The sequence below is a fragment of the Megascapheus bottae genome, chromosome 24 (assembly GCF_031878675.1).
Source record: "Megascapheus bottae isolate mThoBot1 chromosome 24, mThoBot2.hap1, whole genome shotgun sequence".
Classification (NCBI taxonomy): domain Eukaryota; kingdom Metazoa; phylum Chordata; class Mammalia; order Rodentia; family Geomyidae; genus Megascapheus; species Megascapheus bottae.
In genome coordinates, this window is record NC_143532.1 from 20,447,699 (window position 1) to 20,459,880 (window position 12,182).

Consider the following 12,182-nt stretch of genomic DNA (forward strand, 5'->3'; position numbering starts at 1 on the left):
ATATTTGCACCTATTGCTGCTTATCTTTATGATTGTGTCTAGGTGTGTCTTTTTTATTATTGCTCATACAGTGTAGTTATGACTCTATCTCTGAAGCCTAAATGGAAGAGACACTTTATAAATGGTACCAGAAATCTTTGATGACCTCAGGTCTAACTCAAATGACTATCATTTCTTACCTACTCTGTGAAGTGCTTTACTTAACTATCACTAATTCACTCAACAACCTATAAGTTTGGAGTTAGTATTACCAAATTACAAATTAGGAAACTAGGATATGAGATGTTTAAGAAATTTTCACAAGTTTTATTGTTATGGAGGCAGGTTCAATGCCAGGGCAATGAGCTTCAGAGCTTGAACTCCATCTTTTGGGTTTGGCTACCTTTGCTTGGTAAGAAAGCTCTAAGAGAGCTTTCTTCCAAAGGCTTGTCTTACCAAACAGTTCTTCAGCTTACTCCTTTTTTCCCAGGTCATCTCGTGAGAGCAGGAACTATGAGTTATGTCTGTATATCTATAAGAGCCTTCTTCCTGGATTCCTGGCTTCAGGTTCCTTATCTACAGTCAAATCATTTTCTCAATGCCAGTACCCACTGCAAGATGTGCAAGAATTTCAGTTCCAGTCTTGTACATCCTTTGGTTTTGCTTCTGAGATTTTATGCTTTACTCTATTGCCATATTTATGTTCTTCTAAACTAGCTACACTGGCCTTTTTGCATGGATTCCACTTAGACCCCGTGGACTTTTTGACTTTAGAATGCTGAATTCTCCCTTGGAAACGCAAAACCTTCACTCTGAGAGTCACATCATTAAAGATTAGAATTTTTTTATTTATTTTATTGTAATTAATAGAAGGGTTACATTGTATTCACCAGATAGAAGGTGCATTACTTCACAAACATTGATACCCTTTCTCATGACATGGTCCCCATTTCCCTCCCACCCTCCCCCTGCTCATCTTGATTTCCCCCCTTCCCTATCCAATTTCAAATAACCAATTAAGCACATATAAAATATATCAGATAACAAGGTGAAATATTGTAACAATATGATATAACCAAGAGATAGCAAAAGAGATAAGAGATAAAATAGTACATTAAGGACAACAATCACTCATTATATGGCTTTTGTTTCCTTATCCTGGAGGTCCTTCCATTTAGTGTCATACTATTTGGCCTTATGTCTCTAGATTTTGTTCTATTGTAAATCTCTGGTAGGAGAGCCAAGGTTTCTACTGAATTTGACAAATGAGGGAGACTCTTGGGCTTATGTTCCTTTGAGTCTGGCTTACTTCACTTAATATGATTTTTTCTAAGTCTTTCCATTTACTAACAAATGGGGGGATGTCATTCTTTCTGACAGCAGCATAGAATTCCATTGTGTACAAATACCACATCTTGTTGATCCACTCATCAACTGAGGGCCATCTGGATTGGTTCCATATCTTTGCTGTGGTAAATAGTGCTGCAATGAACAGAAGATTAGAATTTTTTATTCAGTTAGTCAACCAATTAATTAATCTATTTTGTGATGGTATTAGGGCTTAAACTCAGGGCTTGGGAGCTTTCCTTGAACATTTTTACTCAAGGCTACTGCTCTATCACTTGAGCCACAGCTCTATTTCTGACCTTTAGGTGGTTAGTTTGAAGATAATCTCATGGACTTTACTGTGGCTTTGAACTTTGATCCTCAGATCTTAGTCTCCTGAGTTGTTAGAACTACAGGTGTGAGCCACAAGCTAGGAATTTTTATTTTGATGAAATCCAATTTCTAGGCTTAAACCATTTGTGTGTGAAGGGGAGCTAGGCCCAGGGCTTGAACTCTGGACTTGGGTGCTCTCTCTGTGCTCAAGTCTAGCGCTCTGCCACAGCATCACTTCTGGATTTTTCTGAGTAGTTTCTTGGAGATAAGAGTCTCACTGCCTTTCCTGCCAGGGCTGGCTTCAAACCATAATTCAACCTCCCAAATAACTAAAATTACAGGTGTGAGCAACCAGTGCCCGCCGTTAAACCATTTTTTAATATATTTTTTATTGTAATTAATAAAAGGGTTACATGATATTTGCCATATAGAAGGTGCATTAATTCACATACATTGATACCCTTTCACATGTCTTGGTACCCTTTACCCCCCCCCCCCCGCGTCTTGGTTTTCCCCCTTCCCTGTCAAATCATTAAACCATTTTTGATGGTTAGTATAGGACCATATTCCTTAAGTTTTCCTCCAGAAGGTTTTTTTTATTAGTATGTATTAATTGTACAAAGGGATTCATAGTGATAGTTCCCTATATGCTTGGGTCAAAATTACCCCTTCTATTAGTTTACCTTTTATTCCTTCTTAAAAACAATTTTAATTGCTGAGTGCAGTGGCTCACACCTGTAATCCTAGCTACTCAGGAGGCTGAGATCAAGGTTCAAAGTCAGCTCAGGTACAAAAGAACCTAAGACTCTTATCTCCAATTAACCTCTAGAAAATGGGAAATGGGGATTGGCTCGAGGGTAGGAAGGTATCCTTGAGCTGAAGAGCTCAGGGACAGCACTCAGGCCAAGTTCAAGCTCCATGATCCACCAAAAAACAAACAATAATTTAAACTGTCTTATTATACTATCTTCATATATATATGAAGATACTCTATCACTCTCTAAATCTATCATATTGGCACTTGTGTCTTTCCTTTGTGTTCTTTCCTTTTGTCTCCTGCATTTTCTTGAATTAATTAGATTTTTTGCACTTCATTTATTATGTTTTTCATTTTTTATTCAGTTTAATTTGTTTTCATGCCAGTACTGGGGTGTGAACTCTGGGCTTTGTGATGTTACTTAGCTTTTTTGTTCACAGTTAGTGTTCTACAACTTGAGCCCCACATCTACTTTTAGCTTTTTGTTAGTTAATTGATTGTAAGTCTCTTAGATTTATCTGCCTGGAAAGGCTTTGAACTGTGATTTTCAGATCTCAATCTCCTAAGTAGCTAGGATTATAAGCATGATCCACTGGTACCCTGTCAAGTATATTTTATTTTAAATCTTATTACTATTTGTATAAAACTTCTATTTGTATTGTTGTGGTAGATCTACTTCTTAAGACGATATACTTACATATCCCTTCCCAAGTTCTATGCCATTATGGTTGTAGTGTGTGTGTGTGTGTGTGTGTGTGTGTGTGTGTGTGCATGCGCGTGCATGTGTGGGCGGTGTACCCCAGACCTGGGGCTAGTCCCTGACCTTTTTTTTTTTTTAATCCTCCATGTTAGTGCTCTACCATTTGAGCTATGGCTTCACTTCTGGCTTTTTTGGTGGCTAATTGGAGATAAGAGTCTCATAGACTTTCGGTCCAGGCTGGTTTTTAACCATTATCCTCAGATGTCAGCCCTTTGAGTAGGTAGGATTACAGAAGTGAGCCATCTGTGCCTGGCAATGGTTGTGCATTACTTCTATATATGGTATAAGTCTCAGAGTCATTGCGGTTATTTTTGCTTTAATTACCTTTTAAATGAATGTTTTTCTTTTTGATAGTTTGTAGGGCATGAACTCAGGGCTTGGGCACTGTCCTCAGCTTTTTTATTTCAGGTTAGTGCTCTAACACTTTGAGCGACAGCGCCATTTTCTGTTTTCTGGTGGCTAATTGGAGATAACAGTCTTATGACTTTCCTGCCCAGGCTGGCTTTGAACTTTGATCCTCAGGTCTCAGCCTCTTGTGTAGCTGGGATTACAAATGAGAGCCACTGGTACCTAGCTTAAATGAATTTTAAAAGAGAAAAATAGTTTATATTTATTCACATATTGAATATTTCTTGTATTCTTTATTGCTTTGCAGAGACTTGAAATTTTTTTGGGAGTTATTTTTTTTCTCCAAAAAACATCCATTTAAAATCTGTTAAATGCACTGCTGGTTCTGACAATATGTTTTCTCCGAATTTTGCTCTTCATTCTTGAAGGATATTTTCACTGGCCTCTGGAAAAATATTGACACTTTTTTCAGGATAAAAAAATCACTTTATTATCTTATGTGCTGTGTTTATGATAAGAAGTCTACAATAATTCCCCCTTTCCCCTGTATGTAATGGATCTTCTCTACTTCTTTATCTGTTATTTGTTTCTAGAAATTCAGTTATGTTGTATGTGCATGGTTGTAGTTTCCTGTCTTCACATTCACTGAGCTTTTTTTCTGCAGTACCCAATATGATCAATCTCATCCAGTTAAATTTTTTTTATGGCAGATATTTTACTTTGAGCCCTAGAAGGTCTATGTGGATTTGAAGTTTAAAAAATCATTTTCATTCCTCTTTTTATTTGCTTCTGTTGTCCTCTAATGTGTGTGTGTGTGTGTGTGTGTATGCACTGGTACTGAGGCTTATCCTTGAGCTGTTTTGCTTAAGGCTTGAACCACAGTTCTATGGCTTTTTGGTTGATTAATTAGAGATAAGGGTCTCACAGACTTTCCTGCTTGCGCGTTGGCCCTGAACCAGGATCATCATATCTCAGTCTTTTGCATAGGTAGGATTTCAGGCATAAGCCACCAGTGCCCAGCTAGTCTTTTAATATTTTTGGAAATAATCTATCTATTTTCAGTTTCTTATATGATATAATTTCTGATCTGCTTCTAAAATTGACTTTTCACATTTATAGCTTAGAATTTTCTTGTTGTTTTCATCCATAACATTAAAATAATTTGTATGCAGAACATTAAATTGTTCAAATGCTTGCTATAGTTTGTTCTGAGAGTTAATTTACTATTGTTAAGTAGACATTTGCATAGAATTAACTACATTAACTTTGTTAGTTGTTCCAGTTTGGGCTTCAGGGTTTAAGGTCTCTGCTGAATTCTCTGGATGTTAAACAGGTTTTCCTCATTGTGGTTGGTGAGGACTTGAATGTCCCTTGACCACATGTAGGTTATGATAATTCTTTACCTTATATATAGCTCTTTGGTAGTTGTTCTTTGATAATTGTTTCTGAGTAATCTCATGAAGTTATAGCCTATAAATATAAAGCTTTATATCTATAAAAGGACTAAAGATCACCCAATGAAATCATATAAAGCTCTCTTTCCTGTAATTCTTTCTTGCTTGCTACTTTGTCCCTGAAATCTCATCCGCCTCAAATTCTCTAAACTTTGATCCCTGTTTCTTCACCACAGTAGGTTCCCATCCCCTGGTTCCAAGTTTTGGTACAAACTTATAGACAAAACCAGAAACCTCAGTTGTTTTCATTTAGGCATAAATAGTTATTTCATTATTATAAAAATTAAAATGACAGATATGATTGGCTCTAGCAATTATACTATAATCAGAAGCTAAATTTTTATTATACATTTTTATTAATGTATTCTCACATACAAATTTATTGTACTTTGATTAACCCTCTCTAGTATTTCCCATTTACATCTCCTCTTTTTACAGTTTGATATTATCAATTCCCAATCATCTACTCCTTTACCTTTCTCTCTTGCTGATCCTCTCAAATAGTCCCACATTAACATTCATGTTGTATCTGAATGTATATACATATATAAATATTAACTATGGAGAATCTAGAACATATACAGACACTGTATGAGTTTATAGAGACCATATATAATCTCTATTTGTATGTATGTGTGTATATATATGTATAGTCTAGATTGGACATATGATAAATTTAGAGTTGTGGTGTGTGTGTGTGTGTGTGTGTGTGTGTGTGTGTGTGTGTGTCCTGGGACTTGAATTCAGAGCCTGAGTGCTGTCTCTGAGCTTCTTTGGCTCAAGGCTCTACCACTTGAGCCACAGCTCCACTTCCAGAATTTTTGGTGCTTAATTGGAGGTAAGAGTCTCACAGACTTTCCTGCCTGGACTGGCTTCAAACTTTGATCTTAAAGTCTCAATCTCCTGAATAGCTAGGATTGCAAGTGTGAGCCACCAGATCCCACAGAATCTGCTTTTTATACAAATTCTAATAACTGTCACAGAGTTAACAAATACTGAACATGAACTAGGATAGAATGCTCAGAGTTCTGTCTACTAGTGATGTTTACAGGTTTTATAGGCAGAACATGACACTGCAACAGTTTATTGAAGGATCAAAGTTGGAGAAGTCTTCCTTCAGAAAAAGTATGTCATAGCTGTAAGCTCTTGGATATCATAGTTCCCTTTTTCCTGACAGTTTCAAAGCAACATACAGTCCAGGAACAAGTCTAACAGGATCATATGAGGCTGGGTTTATAGGAAACCAATGTTAACAATGTGACTGGCTTAGGAGTAAGAAGTATTTGAACTCTGAATTTTTTTTCTATCTACAGGTCACAAATGACTCACCAGTCCAAGATGAAGGTAGGCTGAAGGAGCTACCTCGTAGTTTATAGTGTTACCTGAGCCAGTAAAAAGAGTAAGGGATACTGGGCTTGGAAAGATAAGGGCAAATGAATTGCAAGTAATTGCCAAACCCAGGAAGACTTCAAGGATGGAACATCAAGGAAAAGAAGATAGGAAAGGGTGATATACATAAATAAAATGAAGTCTTAGGTTTAGAGAATATGAGAGCGAGGAAGAAAGGGAGACTGAGCACAATGACTCATTTTTTAGCACCTACAATTTACCAAGCATTGACAGGGGCGACTTCCAGAATTCTCAGTGGAAGAGATTGTTGTAACCATGTGGATTTCTCTGTAATTGGGGAAGGAATGAGATATTTCCTTCTGTGGTTTCTATGGCTGCTTCCTATTCTCTTTACATGTGGGTGAGTTTCATTTTCCAGTCCTTGCCCTGGCTTTCACTTCCTGAAGGATCTGAATTCCTGGGTCCCCTGTTGCTACAATAACACAGTGTTCACAGTAGAGGCTGGGAGACGTTGAATTGAATTGGGAAAGAATTATAGTAGATAAAAAAGACTATTCCTATTCACCAGGTATGGAGAGTTCAGTCATAAGATACTAAGTTTTTTGGAAGAATCTCTCAGGGCCAGTAAAATTTTATCCCTGGAAAAGATTTTTCTAGAACTGAGAAGAGCTGATTGTAGTATAGTGGAAAGCTCCTGAACTTGGAAGCTTTGCACACATTCCTGTGCTATTCATTAGTTGTATGATCTTAAACAATTTACTTTATCTCCCTAGAACCTAGACTCTTTGCCTAAAACATGAGGATATTGTAGTTCTCAAAGTTGTTAAGGTCAAAAGAGAGATGCACAATGGCCAACTGCTAGACACAGAATCAGTAGATATCTACTGGCTCCTTTTTATGATGTGCTCTTGTGCCTTGTTCACATAAGTGGGAAGATTTTTGATTTAGAGGGGTATCAGTGGCCCTGTTTATTTTCTTTACTTTCTCATAGCCTCTTAGGCACTGCTGGTATATTAGCAAAAGAGGTATTCACTAGCCCAATATCAGGCTTTTGGGAAAGTGGAATCCAAGGTACTTTAGAAATACTCTCCTCTCCATGTTTCTAGAGCTCCTTCTTTACTTTCTTTCTTTTTTCTTTTTTAAATTTTAACCAGTCACCGGTCTTAAACTCAGGGCTGAGCACTTCCTTGGGCTTTCTCAAGGCTGGAGTTTTATCACTTGAGCCACAGCACCGCTTCTGGCTTTTTCTATGTATGTGGTACCAAGGAATCGAACCCAGGTCTTTGTGCATGCTAGGCAAGCACTCTACCACTAGGCCAAACTCCCAGTCCCATAGAGCTCCTTTAAAGAGCATTATATCTTCTATAGTCTTGGTCCCTCTGAGGCAAGCAGAGTTAGATAAGGAGGTAGCTTGTCCATAATCACCAAGTTCTGTATCTTAGATCTGTTTCTCATCTTTGGTCTGCTGTCAACCTGCTTCCAAAAAGCTGCTTCCCTGTGGGGCTTATACTTGGCAGGTCAAATGACTATGGTCTGAGAGATGCCAGAGAACTGATACTTTCCTCCTTGACAAGTTTTGAAGCTCTGGTCAGATGTTTTAAAACTCCTCTATCTTTATGTAGCATTTACTCTTCTGTGAACTTACATTCTGGCTACTGTGCGGTGATCATGAGCCCAACAGGGACACCATGACATAAATCCTTGGCAAGAGCATGGTTCATAGAACACTCAACTAATAGAACACTCAACACTAGGGTTTTGGGTATTTGTCTACCATCCTTCGGTGATTCAAACAGGCTCTTTCCTGAGCACATTCACTCCTATTTTTAGCCTGTTTCATGAATGGGCTGGCCTACTCTTACCTCCAGAGAATTAACATGGCCACATGGGCACATGGGCAGCAAGATAAAAAGTGTTTGAAATAGAAAGATATCATTATGTAAGAGGATTGCTTGTGAAATCCAAGGTGGGTGATAACATTTGTTGAAACTCCTAACATTGCTAAATATTTATGGAGTTTCTACTCTATGCAAGGTGCTATGCCAGAAGAACAGGGTTTCTAGTAGTCAATAAGACAAACTCATCCTAGTTCTCAATATTTAAACATATAACCACACAGAAGCAATGGGAAATAATTCTACAGCATTTTTTCACTGGCCAAAACAACTATTTTGTTTCCCACTCAATCACTTTATGCTTGGTCCACATTTCTCTAGTTCTCTGTTTCAATCACTGATCCTATTCAACTCCACTCCCACTTGTTTACCTTGCATGGCCACTTGGCCTTTCCCAGACACCCAGATATGGCAGGTCCCTCACATTCTCCCCAATTTTATTGCTTGTCTCAGGAAATGACATCACTATAGACTCATTGGCTCTGAAATTTAAGTCATATCCTTACTCTTTCCAACTCTTTTCTGACATTATGCCCATCCAAATAGCTACTACTAATAATGTATACTTAACACACTAGATTATTACTGGTACTATTCCAAGTTCTTCAGTAAGATAAGTCAGGTTATCTTATTGAATTTTTACAGATTCTCAGTGTTGACATTTTACTGAGAAGAAAACTGAAGCCAAGGGAGGGTAAGGGAGTCACAGATAGCAGTCATTACATAGTATAGCCAAGATTGGACCAAGCAGCTCTCTTGTCATAACCACCGTACTTCCAAGAACAGCAGGAAAGGCAGTCATTCAACCAAGAATACTAAAATTAGTAATATATATATATATATTTTTACCAAGGTGATAAATGCTTTCAAAGAGAAGTGCCATAAACTTTGCTTAAGATGGAAGACAAAGGCATAACAATAGCCAGGCCAGGAGTACAAACCCCAGCATCATCCTTCCATCCCTCCATTCCACATATAAAAAAAAGAAAGAGACTCAGTTGATGTACTCAATATTTCCTTGAAGATATGTCCTTGACACTAACCTCCTGGAAGAGAAGAGTAAGTATCCTTCATATACCCAAGGAAATCACACCCTAAATTGACACTCACATACTTTCCTTAAAACACAATGCAATCTGGTCCTTTTTCACTTAATTCTGTCCTATAATGTTGGCTGCAGGAAGTTGTTTTGATTTCTCTGCTAGAAGGTTAGCAGATTTTTTTTCTATTATGAGATTAGATAGAAAATATTTTGGTTTATGTGAGTCAAATAGTCTGTCACAAGTCATGAACTCTACCCTAGTACTACAAAAGAAGCTTTGTATACTATGTAATTACATGTCACAAGGTATTCTCCTTTGTTTTGTTCCCAGCCATTTAAAAATATAAATACCATTCTTAACTCATGGGCCAGCCATACAAAAACAAGTGACAGGCTTGATTTGACCTGTAGATGTAGTTTGCTGACACGGCTTAAATCCATATTTACAGCTACCTTCCAAAAATCTCTCCTTTGTTTTCTCTATAAGACCCCTACCTCTAAATGAACATCACCCAAAAAAGCAAGCTCATTCCCTCATATGAAATAAATCCTTCTTCTTGTCATTCTGATGTCTCTTAATGATCTAGATTCTCCATCAAGAGATGTTGGGGCAGAAAATAAAATGCATGAGAATCACTGTTCTAGCTAAAGCAGGTTAACTGTCATGTCCCAAACGTTCCTCCAGTCCCACCTTTGCTAAGTCCCTGTCCCACCTCCTCTTCCTCTTTTGCTCTTAACTTTCTTTAAGACTTATGTCTACTCCATTACTATTTTGTTACCTCCCACTCCACACCGCCTTCAGTCTGTCTTCTACACCATCAGCCCACAAAAAAATAGTTCCCACAAAGGTCACAGATGACTTCACTGGTGCTAAACCTAAAGGGCATTCTTCAATTCTCATCTTAGTTGCAATGGACACTGCTGACTCTGTCCTTGGAACAGTCCCTCTGAGTTTGGCAGTTCCTTCTCTGTCTCCTTTTTGTCCATTTCCCTTTCTCTACCTGACTCTGATGGCTGTAATTCCTAAACATTAAATTCAGGTTCTATTTCTACTCTTTCTCTAATTATTCTCCCTGGATAATCTAATAGGTCCTGTGTCAACCTTTGCCCAACCTGTCACCCATGTATCTATCTATCCTTTTGTTCAACAGCTTATCTTGAATGTCTTAACCCATTTCAAAATGTGCATTCCCACATTAATACATACTTTTATGCCCCCACAACTAGTTTTCCATTTAGTATACATGCTATTACTTTGAACTTGCTGTCTTAACAGTTAGTGAACTAGTAGGTATGGAGTAAAGAATCTCTGCTCTTAGGAATTTATAGTCTACTGAGGGACAGCCAGTGTTCACAAAACCTTCCCAACTCTGTCTTTCCATAGTTCATGTCTTCTATCACAACAGCTCTTCTTTCCTATTGTCTTCCTCTAGAGAATTGTACATTCATCTCTTTCCCAAAAGCCAGATATACCATAACATCCCCTTTGCCAATCTCCCACAGTATACCAAGCACTCCTATTTACTTACCCTAAAGCTCTTCTCCCCATTTTTTGTTTATTTTGGGGGGGGTAGGGTGAGGGATTGAACCTAGGGCCTTGTAAAATTTAGGCATTCTACCATTTGAGCCAACTCCCAGCCCAACCTTTTTGTTTGTTTGTTTATTTTTGCCAGTCCCTGCTCCAGCTGTGTTCAGGGCCTGGGCATTTTCCTTGAGCTTTCTCAAGGCTAACACTCTACCATTTGAGCCATAGCATCACTTCTGGCTTTTTCTGTGTATGTGGTACCAAGGAATCAAACCCAGGGCTTTGTGCTTGCTAGGTAAGCACGCTATCACTAGGCTATAATCCTGGCCCTATTTTTACTTTTTGAAACTAGAGTTTCTCTAACTTTTCCAGGCTAGCTGTAAACATGCAACCTTCCTGCCTCTAACCCTTGAGTAGTTGTCATTATAGATGCTCATTGCCAGCCTCTGCTCTTATTACCTGTTGACCATATTTCTACACTGCTGCCTTCTTAGGCTTAGCCACTACTTTTTTTCCTGCTGGACTACTACTTTATCCTCTTTGCTTCACTCAGTCCCTCCACTTTGTACATCATCTTTTTCAAATAAAACTCTGTCCTTTCTCCTTCTACCTGTCTACCACACAATATCCAATTAAAATATTCTCAGACTTAACATCACTCTTTGGCTCAAAGGCAAGGATATCTTACTAAGACTCTCAAGACTATTTCATTGCTGGCCCAAAGGCTTATCTCCCTGACTCTATTCACCACTTGAAACATTCCTTCCTTCCTAGCTTGCCCCAGCCTCTTGAAGTCATCTTTTGTCTTTTTTTTAAACCTTGAGCTTGCTGCTCCTTCCTTTAGGAACACTGCATTTCCTTCTTTTGGCAAAGATTGCTCTGATTCAGCCTTCACATCTTCATACCTCAACTTCATTATAACTTCCCAGCAATGCCTTTTTGGGTCTAAACAGCCCTCATGGTTTTGACTACAATGCATTTGCACCTGAAGGTTTGGTATTTTTGCTGTTATCTGTCTCCTTAGCAGTTCCCCAAAGGCAAGGACTCTTGATTTTTACTTAGAATTTTTCATCGTCTTCTAGCTGGGTGACTGACAGAAAATGTCCAGTAATGATGTGTTAATTGGGTAAATGGATGAAAATGAATGCCACTTCCTTACTCAGATCATTTTTCATTTCCCTTTTTCCAACCTTTCAAAGTCAGCTCAGATGCCACCTCTAGCAGGAAGTGTTTCCTAAAGTCATGGGTGAAATTTTGCCTCCTTTCTTTGTGTTCTCTGCATATGACTGCTCCAGCTGTGTTCACTGCAGCTGTCCCTTGGCATTTCATGAGATCCAGGACTAGTCTTTTTCATATTTGTGTCTTACACTTGGCTTATTGTCTTGGACAAGGCATACTCAAGAAATACTTGCA

At 38.3% G+C, this 12,182-nt stretch overlaps 1 protein-coding gene across 1 annotated transcript in view; it reads left to right on the top strand.

Moving 5' to 3' along the window:
* The window catches only part of Ces5a (carboxylesterase 5A), a 257,321-nt gene that overhangs the window by 69,751 nt on the left and 175,388 nt on the right, over positions 1-12,182 (top strand). The window contains exon 2 of the mRNA XM_090357626.1: positions 6,271-6,356. The gene's annotated coding sequence lies outside the window, so the exon portion shown is untranslated. The remainder of the gene's footprint in view (positions 1-6,270; positions 6,357-12,182) is intronic.